Source organism: Taudactylus pleione, unplaced genomic scaffold (assembly GCF_031769625.1).
Source record: "Taudactylus pleione unplaced genomic scaffold, aTauple2 ptg000102l, whole genome shotgun sequence".
Classification (NCBI taxonomy): Eukaryota; Metazoa; Chordata; class Amphibia; order Anura; family Myobatrachidae; genus Taudactylus; species Taudactylus pleione.
Window position 1 is genome coordinate 2,420,096 of NW_028284504.1, and position 17,576 is coordinate 2,437,671.

A 17,576-nucleotide genomic window follows, 5' to 3' on the forward strand; every position below is an offset into this window, starting at 1 on the left:
CCACCTTACGGTCCGTAGCATCCTTCAAGGAGGACCTGGGCAATGTGGCACTTCGGACTAGGCGTGTCACATGAGAATCCACCTGAGGAGGGGATTCCCACTTGGAAAAATAATTGTCCGCAAACGGGTAAGCCACCGCTAAGCATCTTTGAGGCTGATAAGGTTTACCAGGGTGTTTCCACGCCTCCTCTAAATGGTCTACTAACTGACCCGAAAGAGGAAACACTGTGGCGTCACCCTTAATATCCTTGAAAAAGGCATATTTGGACTCGGACACCGGAGGATCATCATCCTCAATAACTAAAGCTGTGCGGACTGCACAAATAAGGCCAGGAATATAAACCTTAGAGTTAGCGTCCGACTCTTTAGTGCGGAGAGGTTCTTGGTCAGAAAGATCCAGAATCTCCCCATCATCGGTCGTCACGTCATCATTCTCATAAGGAGCGGACAGAGACGCCACCGGCCACTTGTGAGGCCGCAACACACAGACTCCCCTTGTAACACGTCCGACAAATGCTGTACAGAACTTGTCAGTGAATTAACCCACGCAGGCTCCTGAGAGACCTGAGGAGGGGAAATAGGGAGACTGTGCGGTACCATCAGTTGTCTTGGGAACCCCTGCATGGGTGACGACACCACTGACTGCTGGGACAATCCCATCTGTGAGAACGCAGGTTACGGAGCTAACTGGCCCACTAGGGTTGTAAGCGCTTTGGCGAAACAAGCCCAGGGCGGTACCTGTACCGGAGCCGCGACAGTAATTGGTCGCGCCAATAAAAAACACTGCCGACACAGCCCCTCCGTGTTACCCTCCCCCTCCGCTATGGGTACCTTGCAAGTAGTACACAGAAGCTGGAGAGGAAATTCACTCTCAGACATGATGGTAAGTATGTGACCCCTCTCACTGATACTCGTTAGTATAGTGGGAGAACCACCCTGCAATCACCGCACCGCAAGGGCTTTAGCAAAAGAAGATCAGGGACAGTGAAATGGCTGACAGTAGAAAGTGAAAGTACAGGCAGCAGACGCTAGCGGAAGTCACATACAATGCAAAGAAATTAATCCCTGCACTATCAGCGCTGATCCTCAACTACGCAGACACAGAGCCTGGTAGGACACAGCGCTGCATACACAGACCTGTTCCAACGGAGGAGAGGTATGCCGGGGGACCCAGACCACGATGCCACCGATCAGCAGCTTCCAGCAGCGTTCACCATGCTTCTGCAAAGATGGCCACCGAGGAGCAGAGAGGAGGCCGGCCTGGGGGAGGAGCGCTGCCACAGGGCCAATCGGCAGGTGCAGAGAGGGCTGTGTGCAGCGGGGAAGGCACCGGCTGTGTACAGGGAAGGCGCGCTCCCCTGGCATGCAATTAACCCCTGGGACGCCGCAGCGCTACCGCTCAGCTGCAGTCCGCTGTCCCAGGGGGGTAGTGGCAGCGCAGGTTGGTTACCTGGCTCCACGCTGCAGCCAGTCCCCAGGGAGCCCCCTGCCTGAGGACTCTGGACCATGTGTTCAGCGGGGACCCACCGTGGGACCCCGCTGCTTACCTGCTGCCCCCTTGAATCCGGCCATGGTCCAAAACATCCGGGCTCACCGCTAGCTGTGACCCCAGATGCTTACCAGCATCCCCGGATCAGTACCGGCGTTCTGGTACCAGCGGGGGTGTAGGGAAGACAGCATGGACGTCAGTAGTGACTGTCCATGCTGTACTTCCAGATGGGCAGCCACAGCTGCCTTGAAGAAAAAACTTCAGGGGCTATCCTTAGCCCCCCTATAAACAGGTGCTCCGACTCAGAGCCGGGCACCAACGAAACTGGGATGCCTTGGCTCGGGGGCGGGGTATAGGAGGGGGACCCTAGTGCATCCTGGAGGCTGAAAACTTAACTCTATGGTGCCCGATGCCTGACGTCATCACCTATACCCCAAGGTATCCTGTGGATACCCTATGGACCCTGATGTAGAAAAAATCCTTTAGTCGACCTAACAGAGCGCTGAATTGAATAGCTCCGGGAGCTCCTTCCCAGCGCAATCAACAGTGCGCTTAATTTAATCACCCCCAGTGTATGTGTTAAACTGAAGTTCCACAATATCAATATAAAAAAATAATAGAAATAATTAGATTGAATATTACACTCACCAAACCACCTCATTCACCACTTTAATGTATTCAATGTTTATGTTTTCTTAAAGCGTACAAAAATAAATAATTCTTTGAAATCTAATAGGAAACGTACTGTACATAAAATATATACATGCCAATGCAGCAGCTTGATCTGATGCCCACCACTGAATGAACGTCCTACCTTTACCAAGTTTTACCTTACCTTAACCACAAGTAGCCAATGTGAAAACTATTGTGACTGACTGGGCAGCTAATGAAATCTTGGTCGTTCCTGGTCACAGGAATTTAATGTCGGATTGGAATAGTGAGAACTTAATTTGGCTTTTAAAGGGGAAGGGGGCTCTTTTAACCATTGGATTATGAAGAAAAATTGTATTTTATAATAAAGTAGTGAACAAGATTTGGGGAGTGTTTTATACAAATATACTATACTTAAAAAGATTTTTACACTATTTCGTTCTAATGTACAGATCTTCCATGCCATTAGATTGGGACCAGAGAATGCATTTTTTTTTTCAGGATGTAGTCATAATGTCAACATTTACAATATCGACATTCATGGGCGTAACTACCATAGGTGCAAGGGGTGCAGCTGCTATGGGGCCCAGAGGTGAGGGGGCCCATCTTCCTTGTCAAAGTTACATGTGTTATATACATTTGTCACCATTGTGTGGTACATAGGGGCCCTTACAAAGTTTTGCTATGGGGCCTTCAAATACCTAGTTACGCCCCTGTCGACATTCATAATGTCTGCATCACAATGTCGACAGTTACGATATCAACACTGTTGAAATGTTCACATTGAGCATGTTGGCATCTGCAGACACCAGAGGGTTAAGGTGTGTATATACTAGAACAATATCACCCTAATTTGTCATTTCCGGGCAAATCGGAATGACAAATCAAGCATACTGTTAAGTGTGTATGCCCAATTAGCGCGCTCCCACATTCGCATGCAATATTTTCTGGTTGTCTGCTGCACGGTCAATCAGAAGATATTGTGTACGATGCCATGCTGCCGAATGCAGCAAGACATCCTACATCACGCAATCGCCCCCTGAATCGTGCAAGTGTGTTTGCACTTGCCGATGAAGGGTCTCGTTGCCCGTCGGATCGGCTGGCCACATCGTTCTAATATGTAGCTGGCTTCAGGCTGCGGCAGTGGAAGGTTACGCTACAGCAGGGCTCAGAATACTCACCGCTAGAACCACCGCGATCCCTGGACCAGGTGAGTCACCACTAGATCACCAGGGACGTTTTGCCGACATTCTAATCATGTTGATATTTCAGCAGTCTCAAAATGAATGTCAGTGTGGTAAATGTCGGCATGCCAAGCATATCAACAAAATATACCACACCCTTTTTTCATTTTTATTCCCACAGCAGAGGAAAAGCCCACTACTTTCCATTCTTGTTTTACTGTGTCCAACAGGAGGAGCATGTTTTTGCATCATACCATAGTCCTGATTAGGGTCGTGCTTGCTCCAGGTAGCAGTCGGGAAGCCGACCCACGGAATCCCGACCGCCGGCTTCCCGACTGTCTAATCCCGGCAAGGGTTAAATGACAGGCGTTGAGATCCCAGGGACCCTAGGCACCCCCAGGGATACTTTGGTTTAGGCAGCAGGAAGGGGGGAAGGTTAGGTTTAGGCACTTAGAGCGGGGTTTAGGGTTGGGGGGGGGGGTTAGGCTAGTTTATACTTACCTTTAGCGCAGTCAGGATCTTCACCTCTGCCGGGCTTCTGCTGTCAGGATTTGAACCGCCTCCACGATCATACCGATCCCCATGCTCCCACTAAAAGAAACCGTGCTGCAGGTTTCCCTGTTATACTGTCATAGGCTGAGCCTGTGTAGCCTGATGCTGCTCTCTACCGGGATTAATATGTTTTGTCAACAGTTATGTGGTTGACAGTCAAAATGTCAACAGCATTAGATCGAGCTCATAATGCTGAAATGGGAGTAACGTTATTTAAAGCATTTTTACCGGGTCGGCATTAGAACTCTAATGGCCGTATTCAATTAGCACGGAACGCCGTTTTTTGCAAAAAAGTTTCGCCGGGGACGTTATTTCGCCAGCGGAAACTTATCCCCGTATTCAATTGTGGCGACTTTTCACCGGTGCGAAAATGCAATGCAATGTGATAGGCGAAAAAGATTCGCCTATCAATAGCTGTCGGAAAAAAAGTGCAGAATTGCGGTTTTAGGGGTGCAAAGGTGTGGAAACCACCCTGCACCCTTAGGACAGGTCCCCAAAGGTAAACTGCATCAAAAAAATCCTAAAATATGTAAGAGAACACTCCCCACCCCCCCCCAAACATCCCGATATGTGCCCGTGCCTTTGGTGCGTGCAGAAAAAAAATGGGCGTGGTCACTTCAAAATGGGGCGTGTCAACATGACACACCCCTTTATTTTCACGCTGAACATTCCTATCCATATGCACCTTAACCCCAGTAGTACCCCTTATACATTACCCCCAGTATGCAGTTGTGGTCCCTCTTATGCAGGCCCATAGTAGTGCCCCTTATACAGTATCCCCAGTAGTGGTCCCCCTTATACAGCCCCCAATTAGTTCCCCTTACTCAGTGCCCCCAGTAGTGGTCCCCCCAAATGCAGTGCCCTATGTAGTGTTCCCCCTTATGCAGTGCCCCCAGTAGCAGTCCCCACAATGCAGTGCACCCAGTAGTGGTATCCCCTTATGCAGTGCCCTTTATATAGTGCCCCCAGTAGTAGTCCCCCCCCTATGCAGTGCCCTTTATATAGTGCCCCCAGCAGTAGTCCCCCCCATGCAGATTTCCCAGTAGTGGTCCCCCTTATGCAGGCACCCAGTAGTGATCACCCCCTATCTAGTGCCCCCTGTAGTGGTCCCCGCAGTGCCCCTAGCAGTAAGCCCCTTATATAGTGCCCCCAGCAGTAGTCCCACTCCCTCCCATGCAGTGCCCCCAGTAGTGGTCCCCCTGATGCAGACCCCCAGTAGTGACCCCCCTTATCCAGCGGTCCCTGTAGTGGTCCGTCCTGTTATTGCCCCCAGTTGTGGTCCCCCCAGTGCAGTGCCCCTAGTAGTAGGCCCCTTTTATAATGCCCCCAGTAGTAGTCCCCCCCCCTAACTAGTGGTCCTAAGTTGAGGTTCCCCCTCCCGATTAAGTGCCCCCTGTAATAGCCCCCCCCAGTAGAGGTCCTTCCAATAATGGTGCCCCCAGTAATAGCCCCCCCAGTAGAGGTCCTCCCAATAATGGTGCCCCCAGTAGTAGCCACCAGCCCCCGTTGTGCCCCCACCCCAGTAGAGGTCCCCCCCAGTAGTAGCCACCCCCTCCCCCATTGTGCCCCCAGTAGTGCTGACAGGTTTTAAAAAAAATATATATAAAAACATACTTACCTGAATCCACGCTGCTGCTCCGGACCGCGACACCGCTCCCGCCGCCAGTCCTCCCGGGCTGGCGTGCTCAGCATAATGGGAGAGACGTCATGATGTGACATGACGTCTGTCCCATTACCCACTGCAGGAGCCGGACGGAAGTCCGGCTCTTGCAGTGGGTGCTGCAGCAGTCAATGAGAGTCTATCTGGCGGCGATGTCTATCGCTGGCGGCGATGCGTGTGTTATGCACAGCCTGAGCCCACCTCCTGGCGCTATTGGGCAAGCGCTCAGGGGGAGGGAACGGGCTCAGGTGTGCAGCACAGGACCGACGCTGGAAGCCTAGCGCCGGTCCTGTGTAAATGTGTAGCGTTGACCGCACTCATTGCGGTCGGCGCTACACTGGCTAACTAGGGCGGGCCGGTACCGTGGCCGGCGGCGACCCCCCGCGCCGCCGGTCCAAGGGCGCCCAGGGCACACACCCCGCTCACCCTGCCCTAGTTACGCCACTGCTCTCCCCTTTTGTGCTTCTCCCTACTTTAGTTTAATCTACGTCTTACTCACCACTAGGGCACCTAACACTTGGTTGCATATGCTCTGTTGCTTATCTGGGTGTCATGGTCGCTAATGTAGCAAGATATATTATCCTTATCCTTGTACTTTGTAAGGCGCTGCAGAACACTTGTGGCGCCATATAAATAAATGATAATAATAATAATGATGAATTCAGTGTATATTGACTCTGGGTATACTGTATGTAAACTGCATATCAAACATGTAGCCTTCATATGAAATGTACATGCAACACCAGTGGCTAATCAGCATAACTCATTTTTAAATCAATATAAAAACTTGTGGTAGACTCTTCTGTTAACACCATCCTGACATGGCACTAATAGTACTGGTACCGCAACAGCGGAAGTACCACCATGAGACTTACGTTACCATGCCAAAGCATTTCCCTGAAAAATGTTGGTGGCCATTTATAGGAGGTCATTCTGAGTCGAACGAAATGCTGATGGTCATGTAGTTGGTGATTTTTGTTGATCTGTTGTGACTGCACATGCATATAAATCCCTTAAAAATCATGTGGAGCATGCATCCCAGTGTGTACATACAGGGTCGCAGGACCCATTGTGCTGCACAGACTCTAGAATGTATTGGGTGTTCCTGGTCAGTTGTGTCTCTCCTCATGCTGTCACCCAGGGCAGGGAGGGATGCTGCACGCACCCCGAAAGGGGGTGTGGCCTCATGGTAGGGGCGTGATCTCGCGGGAAGGTGAACCCCCGTGACTCTGTGCTTAACACGGGGGAGGGGGGGGGCATATGTGCAGTGCAGGCTACCTCACAGTGTCAGGAGCCAAGTGCTGCACTTAATGCTACAGTGCAGCACCCGCTCCTGTCATTGAGGGGGAGTCTGCACCTTGGCGTCACCCCTCGGCCCGCACACACTACTGACACTGACTGGGTGGTTGTTATGCAGACACACAGAGATATTCTGTCTGCACCTAACATGGAACTGGTGAAAGTCCCAATGGTGTATCAAATGGTTGCAAGCAGTGGCGACTCCAGAGCAGTCCAAAATTCAAATAGGAGAGCCACACCAACTGCCACTCCAAACGCTGCCAAACATCGCCGGCCGGGACTCACTGGCAGTTGGTGTGGCTCCCCTATTTGAATTTTGGACTGTGTTGCAGCCCCACCTCTGAAGCCTCCACTGGTTGCAAGTGTAGCTGTTCGAAGTAAGCATCCCAGCCTTTGTGCATTCAGATGCACAGATGTACACCAGAGAAGGGCCGATACTAGCATTAGTATAAAAGGAATCGGTATGATATGCCGGCGGTTCAAAACAAGAGATATGGTAAGAACTTACCTTTGTTATCTCTGTTTCTACGAAGTCCATAGGGTCCACAGGGTTGACCTTGGGGGGTATAGGTTGGGAACCAAATCCGGGCACCACGCAGTTAAAGCTTTTAGCTCCCAGGATGCACTTGGGTCCACTCTCCCTATAACCCCACCCCCAAGCCAGAGGCACCTCAGTTTGTAAGTAGCCAAAGGCCGGAGGAGAGAAAAAGAGAGAGAAAACTGGAACACTCGATAACCATACTCACAGAAATGGGAGACGGAAAACCGGTGACCAGCCACACAGCCCATTTGAAGCCAGGTGCGTCAGGGCGGGCGCCCTGTGGACCCTATGGACTTCGTAGAAACAGAGATAACAAAGGTAAGTTCTTACCATATCTCTTGTTTTCTACTTCAGGGTCCATAGGGGGTCCACAGGGTTGACCTTGGGGATGTCCCAAAGCAGTTCAACCAAGGGAGGGGACGCTCCTGTGCTGAGAGGAGAATCCGCCGCCAAAAAGGAAGCATCCGGAGAGGCAAAGGAAACCAATGCCTAGAACCTTAAAAAGGTGTGGGCAGAAGACCACGTGGCCATCTAGCAAGGCAAAACAGCCAAGGCACCACAGCGAGCCACCCACGAGGGTTACATGGCCCGAGAAAAAACAAGCATCAACAACAGAAAGGCCTACCCATGGGTAGGCCCCTGAAGAAGACATACGAGGCCGTCCAGCCAACATTTGGCCATAGGCCGGCCATCCTTTCCTGTTAAAACCAGAAATCTCAGACCACCAATAAGGAGTCCGATTTCCGTCAGGAACTTGAACGGATCACATAAATCCACAGAGGCCGGACCACAGTCAATGAGGCCACACCAGCCGATAAGACTGGGGACTGAATGGCCTCACCATAAGTTCCAGAATAATATGGAACCTAAAAATCACTAAGAAGAAACACAGGGTGAGAGCAACTCACACCCTGACAAGATGCCCTCCAGAAGAGGGAGCCACATGAGAACGCTCCCAATTCCGACACTCACCTGGGTGATATAAACTCCCTGAGAGAAAGAGAGAAAGCCAAAGCAATAGACCATGTAATGGCAATCACAACCAGCGGTTCCATTAACTTTCCCCGGAGTTAACGAAGAACCACTACTAACTCCCAAGGAGTCCCTAGGGAGGACAAATGGAGGCATAATCCAGAAACACTCCAAAGGATGAACTGGATACCAGAGCGGAGCAATTCCATATCTTAATCATACTGACAGTGTAGAGATCCGCACTGTCAGGAAGGCCAGGCCGAGGGTGAAACCCAAGCCAGCCGGAAGGAATGCCAGAATATCTGGAAATACTGGACACCAGAGGATCATATCGACAGGTATAATACCATAAGAATTATGGCTGCCACAGTTTGTGGTAGGTCCCAGCAAAAACTGATCCATGTGCTCTAATCATTCCAACGATGACAAAGCCAGGGAAGCCCTTAAGACCACTGTAGGGACGCAGTCAAAGACAAATGACCCAGGTCCAAGACAAACCCCAGGACCCTGAGACAACAGGTCTGGGCAGTGAAGCATCAGGAATGGAGTATCGATGGAGAGACTCCGAAAAACCAAGTACCCCTGACATCTGGGGCAATCAGGAGCCACCAGCAGGAAAGCATCTCCGTCTCGATTGAAACACTTCCCTCGAGGAAGAATGGAGACCGGAGAACACAGGTACGCAAATTGGAAGAACTACTTCACCGACAAAGAGTCACTGAAGGTTGCTTCAGAATCCCCAGAGTTGGACTGTAACACCATAGTGTGATAGAGTCAGAAGGCCATGAGGGTCACCTCAGGAGGACCCCCCCCCTGCTCACCAGGAGATGAAACCTCTCTTGGGGAAGAGACTAGTCCCCTGGATGCACGTCGTGACGGCTGAGGACTACCGCTTACCAATGGAGAGCACCTGAAATGAACACTGTCGAGATGGTCAGGAGGAGACCCTCAGACAATGTCCGAATGTATGACATACCTGACATTGCCACCCAACGAACAGTATTGCTAAAAAGGAAGCCACTGTTCTGACCCTGTCGGACTGAACTTTTTCAGGTTCACCGGGAAACAAGGGTTATGCCAGAGTGAAGGCCCAAGACAGGCTAAAGTTCCAACCAGTTAATTGACAGGGTGGAATCAACAGACATCCAACTGCACTGAAATGGATGCGAACCAGACACTGTCCTTAGCAAAGAATACCCTGGACGAGATGGCCATAGTCACCCGAAAAGGGACCGACTTGCCTCCGGGGAGAGCATCATCGTTTGAACAGTGATCAGACAGAAAAAACTTGTTCCATCTGGAGATAAGCCAATTATGGAAAGGCCTGGAATGGAACTAAGCCCATTCCACCCTTCCAAAGGCAGACACTGAATAGTGGACCATGCATCCCAGAGTGTAAAGACATATGTCGACTGCGCAGACATCCATGTACTCCTAATGGAAGAGTGGAGATGCCGTCTTACGCCAGAAGAATTCTCAGATTCTGAGAATCCAGCAGGGCTCCTAGGTGAAGAATACCCAGAGAGGGATGCAGGGAGGACTTTTTCCCCATTGATTAAACGTTTGCACCCTGAAGAAGCCACAGTCAACCAGACCCGGCTGTAAAGTACCCCGGTGATCCTGCTAAGAGCAGGAGGCCATCCAGGTACAGGAGCATTGGGATATACTGAACAGAAGAACTGTCAGAAAATCCAAAACGCTGGTAAACCCCTGTGGGGCTGAGAGCAGTCCCAACAGGCAGAGCCTGAAAAATCGTAAGTGCTGTGATACAGCAAACCTCAGTCCATGCTGAGGTAAGGTCTCTGTAAGTACCCGTAGGCACGCGTCCTGTATATCCAGTGATACCATAAAGTCCCCAGGTTCCAAACATAGTATGATGGAGCATAGGGATTGCTTCCTGAGCCCAGGTAGCTTTAGGAACTGGTTCGGGGAATTGAGACAGAGAATAGGCCAAAGAGGACCATTCAGCCACCGCACCAGAAAGAAAGCAGAACAACCAGTCCCTCGCTGAGAAAGTGGGGATGGCCCAATTAGCTCCGCTTACCGCAACAACTGTATAGCTTTCTGGATTTGTAAGGCCCTGTTCCGAATAAGGGCCTGCGTACCATCACATGGAAATAGGCCGCCTGAGCAAAGAGAGTGCGTACCCTCCTACCCACGTAGCCGCGGCAACTAGACACTAGTACCGGGCAAACTGAGAAATCGCCATCTCCCAGTGGTAGGCCTGTCTCATCAGGCTGACGATATATCTGTAGGTTCAGAAGCAGGATCGGCTGGCAGTCCAGGCCTGCTCGGAACTGGATATGTCGGCCCTTGTAAAGGCCGACAGTCTATGAAGAAACAGACCTTTAGGCTGACCCAGAGGACAAAAAGACTTAATAGTCTGAGGCCCCGTAGTGAGCATAGCTGACGGCGGGAAATTTGTATTGCCACTGTCAAGGTCAGGACCCAACAAGATATACCCTATAGATGGTATCTGCACCTCTGCATTCCCAGAGCGCAGCCATAGGGTATTACGGAGGATACCGTCGCAGCCGGAACTCTGAAAGTTAGGAGCTGGTATCCAATATAGGCATGTCCACCTATGACAACTGCATATATTACGTGAGCGACCAAATACATTTGAACCCCAGACGTGTTGGAGGGGAAAAAACATTACAAATGCATCAGTATGCAATAGTATTAACCAACCATGCTATCGCCATGGTAGGATGGGTAACAACCCCTGAAAGCGAGTATACTGATTTCAGGCAGAGTTACCACCTACGGATCAGAAGAATCCGACCACGCAGGAATGGGATGCGTAGTAACGTCTGTAATCCGACGAGTAACACGCCCATCCACCCCAGGAGGGGCTCATGATGACCCTCAGGGAATTTGGGACAGGAGGCCAAACACTGTTGTAATACTTCGTATCTAGCGACAGCCAGAGTCCCGCCATGCGATCCCCCCGCTAGTCAGCAACAGGGAACCAGAAGGCATGTAATACTGAGGGTGTATGATACAGGTGCAGGTCAACATTCACTCTAACCAGAATGGACCTGCTACCAGCCCTAAAACAGGGATAATAATACTTGAAATAGGCTTCCCCCCGTGTAAGAGGGAAAGAGCCCAAAACAGTATCCAGTTCACGGTAGAGCCAAGTGGGAAGTAAGCACAGGGCGTCAACCACGCCAATTTGCGTTTCATAGAAAAACGACATCCACCCAGGGTGGCTGTTGTGGTAATCCCTGCAAGGGGCATGACAGACTATTGTGGCACCAGGGGGAATTCATATACTCGAAAAACCCCTGTAGGGAGCGGTAGTCTGTGTCACAGGCGAAGAGTGCAAGAAACTGCGAGATACCCTGAGATGAAAAAGGGCAGTATGGTGAAGTAACCCCAAGTGAGGTACAACAATGGGGCCCGCCCAGCGATCCGCAATTAAGAGGATCCCGAGAAAACAAACTGCCCAAGGGGGTCGTGAAAGGGGCCGGCACCCGATGACGCCACATACAGAACCCTTTAAGAGTTAAATCCTCCGCACTAACACCTGCAGCACATGGCTTGCAGGATAGTAAAAATGGGTGCAGTATAACGCTCTATCTCCTGGTCAGACATATCTGACCAAGCTTGGCGGAAATATCAAGCAGCGCTATACTGGTCCTGACTGATACTAAAAATTAGCTGCAGGGACCCATTTTCAGCGTATGCAACACACAGTTCCACTCAAAATATGGCAACGTGCAGCACGCAACAGTATGTGACAAACCTCACAAATATTAACAAGTATATAAATGTGAGGTCTCAGAACCACCCTATGTACAGCTGTATTAGGGCAGATAAGGAAAAGGGATAGATATACACTGACAGGTGAGAGAATAAAGTACAGTCAGCACTAGCATAAGTCACATACAATGCAGATATACACATATATACATAAACATGTCATATCATATACTGCACTATTACACTGCATGCAATTTACCCAGATTCAGTGTCTGGGAAGGCTACAGCGCTGTGTACACTGACCTGATGGTGAGGTACGCAGGGGGACTGGGCTCACTGCCATCTCCAGAGATTTCTGCTGCACCACAGAGAAAATGGCCGCTGGAGACCTCAGAAGAAGCGTGGCCTGCGGAGGAAGCAGCTCAGCGACGCCAGACTATAGATACTGAAAGGCGCGCTGAGCTGAGGGGAGGAGCCGCTGTAACAGGGAAGGCTGTCTCCCCTGGCCGGCTATTAACCCCCGGGACGCCGGCTCCCTGCACCGAACACTAAGTCCCTGGTGGTCTAGTGGACACACAGGGTATGGGGGGCCCGCCGCCACTGCCGGCGCCTCCGGTCTGTCCCCAGAGACCGGAGGCACAGGACTGCATTTCAAATGCGCGGATCACCGCAAGCGGTGACCCGCGCCTTACCTGCTCCCCGTGGATCCGGCAGCAGTCCTGGGCGCCCGCAGAGTCCGGCTAGTACAGACTCTGGGGTCCCACTGAGATCCCCAGATCTGTACTGGCGTCTCAGCGCCGGCGGGGTGACGGAGCGGCAGCTTAGATGTCCTATGGACAGTCTGACGCTGCCGCTCTGAAGAATCCAAAGGAAAAATAAAAAACTCTGTCCTTTAGAAAAAATAAAGCTTAGGGGCTGCTAATCAGCTCCCCACTGCACTAAACGGTGACCCGATTCCGGCCGGGCACCAACTTAAACTGAGGTGCCTCTGGCTTGGGGGTGGGGTTATAGGGAGAGTGGACCCAAGTGCATCCTGGGAGCTAAAAGCTTTAACTGCGTGGTGCCCGGATTTGGTTCCCAACCTATACCCCCCAAGGTCAACCCTGTGGACCCCCTATGAACCCTGAAGTAGAAATATTGACGTCGGATCCCGATCGTGAAGAATCCCGACAGGGACCGGTAAATACCCTAACCCTCCCCTGGTGGTGCCTAAACATAACCCCCCCCCTTCCCACACCCTAAAGCTAACCCTCCCTGGGGGTGCCTTACCCTAACCTCCCCGCAGCCTATCCCTAACCTTCACTGGTCGATGCCTAACCCTAACCCCCCCCGGAAGTCCCTAAACTTAACCCCCCCATCCCCGGGCTAACTGTCAAGCTTACCTTCGGGATGCAGACGTCAGTATCCTGATGTCTTCCGGATGGCGGCGTCTGCATTTTGACCGGCGTCGGGATTCCGGCGTCAGTATATTGACGTCCAGGATCCGGTCCGCCGGCATATTGACCACATACCAGGATAAAGTAGCAGCCACAACTGCGGCAAAATACGTTAACACAGTCACAGCAGTGTCCGCCTCAAAATCAGCCCTATAGTGAGTAGTTGCATCATGGGGGTTTTAAAAAAAGCGGTTTTACTTTATATATTACTTTATATATTTTTTTAATATATATTTATTGCCATTATAATAATAGTAATAACAAAGGTGAAACAAGAAAAATACAATAACAAAATGGAGTAGAAAGGGAGAGTAGCCAGGAGAACATATGGCAAATTGAATCTCTCCAGTGTAATACATACAGTATGACAAACAAAAGCGTATGATGACATAGGAGCAGACTAGAACTATATAATCATAACACAACATAGGGCCTGATGAGAGATGTATGCAATGCCGATATTTACGCAGCATAAGCAATAAAATGTCTCTGTCGTCTCAGTTCCTGTGGCCATTATGAATAGCCATAGGGTTACTCAGAACTGTAATAATTGAACGATCTGTGACCAATGCTGCGTCTTTGTACACAGATGCTTGGATTGGCAAAGACGTTGGTGGGCGTCTCAATAAAATTCTCGGCGTCTGCGACTTTTGCATATCATCGCACAGCAACTGCGTACGAGATCGCAGCTGCGAAGGCATTAGCATACATCTCTGAATCAGGCCCATATTTCACCTTTGCCATAGATGAAGCATAGCACTTTATTCTATAATGCCCTATAAAGACATTTAGGGCCGTATTCAATTGCCGGCGAAAAGTTCTCGCGGTGACGTCATTACGCCAGGCGAGAACTTATCCCCGTATTCAATTGCAAAGACTTTCCGCCGGTGCGAAAAGTCTGCGCCTTGTAACCAGCGGAAAAGATTCGCCTCTGAAAGGAAGTGGAAAAAAGTGCAAAATTGGGAGTTTGGAGTGCAAAGTTGCGGCTACACCCCTGCAGCCTTGGTATAGTCCCCCAAAGGTAATCTGCATCAAAATAAGTATTAAAAATCACCCCAAAAAAGTACTTTCGTTTTGGTGTCGAAAACAAACAAAGTTGGGGGACAAACTTAAAAACTAGTGAAATCGACTCCAGGTGGTCCCCCAAGTATGCCCACGGTATTTTTTGGTTTGCAGGTGCATGCTGAAGGTGCGTTTTTTAAAAACGCACTTTAGCGATTTTTAACCATGCTTGCACCCATTTTCATGTATTCCAAATTTGCAAGGACTACTTATTTTTGCAAAGACGCTAAATAGCACCAATTGTGAGCATGTAAGCACCCCAAATACCTCCAGCAGGGCTATTCGGGGGTATACATAGTGATCCCCATGTCATTGCATCTTTTGGGGGGTCAGGCTGATTTTCCCATATCTTACAGGCCTTTTTGCCTATTTGAGTTTCGCCGTCCTTTGCAATTGTATAGGTTGAATCGCGGTGACGAGCTCGATACTTTTCCAGGGAATAAACTGGCGATGATGGCAAATCTCCGGTATGTGAAAAGTCCGGGACTTTTGGCCGGCAATTGAACACGGGCCTTAGTTGATGACCATATACAAGGCATATGACTGGACACTTTATTGAAGGTTGCCCAAGGTGTAGCCACTGCCCCGGTCAAATGACCTTTTGTTTGAATCTGCGCAGGTGCCACTTATTAAGTCCGAAGATTGGCTGCTTGCAATTGTGGACTAAATCATTTCTTTTTATGCTTTTGGAGGAGTAGACCTATTTTGGAGGGTAGGAAATGAACTGACTAGACTGTAGTTATGGAATACCAGATGGTAAAGATTATCCTGTGTCAGAAACCTGAGAAAAATTACATTTACCAGTATATTTCTACCAAAAAGGCCTTTCTATATAATCCATCTTTTCTTGAGGAAGCACCTTGTATAGTCTAGTGAGCCTGTCTTTAGGAGTATGTGCAGCTTGTATGCATTAACTTGCAGTCCTATGTGATGAATTTCACATTGCTCTGTTCATGCTTTTTTTATTTATTTATTTATTACCAGTTATTTATATAGCGCACACATATACAGAGAATATTTGTCCATTCGCATCAGTCCCTGCCCCAGTGGAGCTTACAATCTATATTCCCTACCACATGCTCACACACTAGGGTTCATTTTTGTTGGGACCCAATTAACCTACCAGTATATTTTTGGAGTTTATGCTTTGTTTTGTTGTATGAATGGTAATTTCCTGAACTGAAATAACTTGGACTGATGTAGATATTAGAAAAGCAGTGAATCAATATATAATGATCCAGGTTATGTTTGGGAGGTATTTTACTAAATACACCCAATCAACACAAAAAATCAAATTTTCCGCTACTGTATGTGAAAAAGAACACACCATAGTTGTTTAAAAATGGGGAATTTGTTTGACCATTATTAAAATTAGTAATAAATATTATACAATGAAAAGAGTTAGCTAGATATAGTAGATAGGTAATATTTATAGACATTTTAGCTCTAAAGTGGTTATTTAGTTTTCAACCTATGTTAAAAAAAATATAACAAATCTTGTCAAAAGCATTGTAAATTTAAAATAATTTTAACTACAGTAAGTATACTGCCAGACGTAAGAAAACATGCAATATGATCAGTCAGCCGCAAATACGGATATTTCCAGATTATAACAGCAATGCTTTGTCTTCAAGCATTGAAACAAATAAAGCTACAGTACTAAAAAAGGTAAAGAAAGGCAAAAGCTAAAACCAATTTAGGAACCAAGTTCAAATAACAAACTAAAGTATTTCTTGAAAATATACAGAATTAGAAAACAACATGATACACAATAAAATATTAACCATGTGACATAATTAAAAACAAACACACAAATCCCATATTGGTCTTTTTTTAATGGCACAACAATGCAGAAAAAGAACATTAAAAAAAAAAAAAAAGTGAATTACATCGGTTTCATTTGCAGGTAACCTATCTTACAGCTAAAACGAATTGCAAATTTCATCTTATTTAGAGATGTGAAGATAACACCAGACTGCTATAATAGCTCACACATCTGTCCAGACACCGATTGTGAGTTACTGGAGGGAGCACGTATTCTGTGTATTTTATATTTCCTCTGGAGGTGGTTTTGTGGCACTTTCTCGTCTTTTATAACCACCTTTATCTGCGATTTCATATCACAGTGCGTAATTTATTTGTATCACAAGCCCTTGTAATACACGAGAGTGCTTATTATATAGGACATTAATCATTTCCAGAGATACAGCAGCCTGATGTTATCCTCAACGATCTCATCTGTAATCTTTATCTGCCATAGCTGGAAATAGAGACAAAATAAAATAAAACAAAATAAAAAAGTTACTATTGGAGGTCTCGAGGATGTTACTATACACCAGGGACAGGTCTATCCCACTTAACTCTTCGGGACCCCTTCATATGGGGTTGTCCCTATTTTACTCCAGTGGGTCTCTAAGACGTTTCACATGTCCCCATTTTCTCGAGATGAGATCAGCCCTACGTCCCTGCCTCAGGTCGCTACATGAAGGGTAGCTCTGCACTGTGTCACGGTGCGCCCTGACTGCGCTTGGGGTCCGGTGCAGGGAGAAAGTGCCCAGGGAAGTGTGTGATCAGTCAGTGCAGGGTCCCGGTACTCACTCAGGCTGGCTCCTGTCTCCGCTGCCCATGGGATCCGGCGTCCCTGAGAGTGTCCGGACTCCAGCGCTGCATCGCACGGTCGCACATAGCGGCGGAGTTACAGACCACGCCCGCTGTCACTCTGGCCACGCCCCTCACCGCCCTACATGTCACGCCCCTCGCTGTAGCCAGAACTATGCTAGGCGGGAGCACACTGGCCTTTTGATTTCCACCTATCAGCGAGCGGCACAAAAATAATAATAATGATTTCATGCCCCACAATCCATTGGGGGGCAGTGTGAGACAGAGCAGAGGTAGCCATGGCAGCCAGGAGGACGCTGCTATAAAGGGTAAAAACCCTGATCATGGCTACACATCTGATTGGTCTCGTGGACAGCACTAAAGCTGGGTACACACGATGGGGGATGTTTATTAATGATCGGAA

General features: G+C 48.8%; 1 protein-coding gene across 3 annotated transcripts in view; it reads right to left on the minus strand.

The window, feature by feature from the left end:
• GJC1 (gap junction protein gamma 1) overlaps positions 1 to 17,237 on the minus strand; it is a 47,582-nt gene extending 30,345 nt beyond the window's left edge. The window contains exon 1 of one of the 3 annotated variants that reach the window (XR_015878259.1): positions 17,153 to 17,202. The gene's annotated coding sequence lies outside the window, so the exon portion shown is untranslated. Of the gene's footprint in view, positions 1 to 17,152 lie in introns of all 3 variants that reach the window. The other 2 variants (XM_088470738.1, XM_088470741.1) reach the window with 2 other exon arrangements.
• Positions 17,238 to 17,576: the final 339 nt, after the last annotated feature.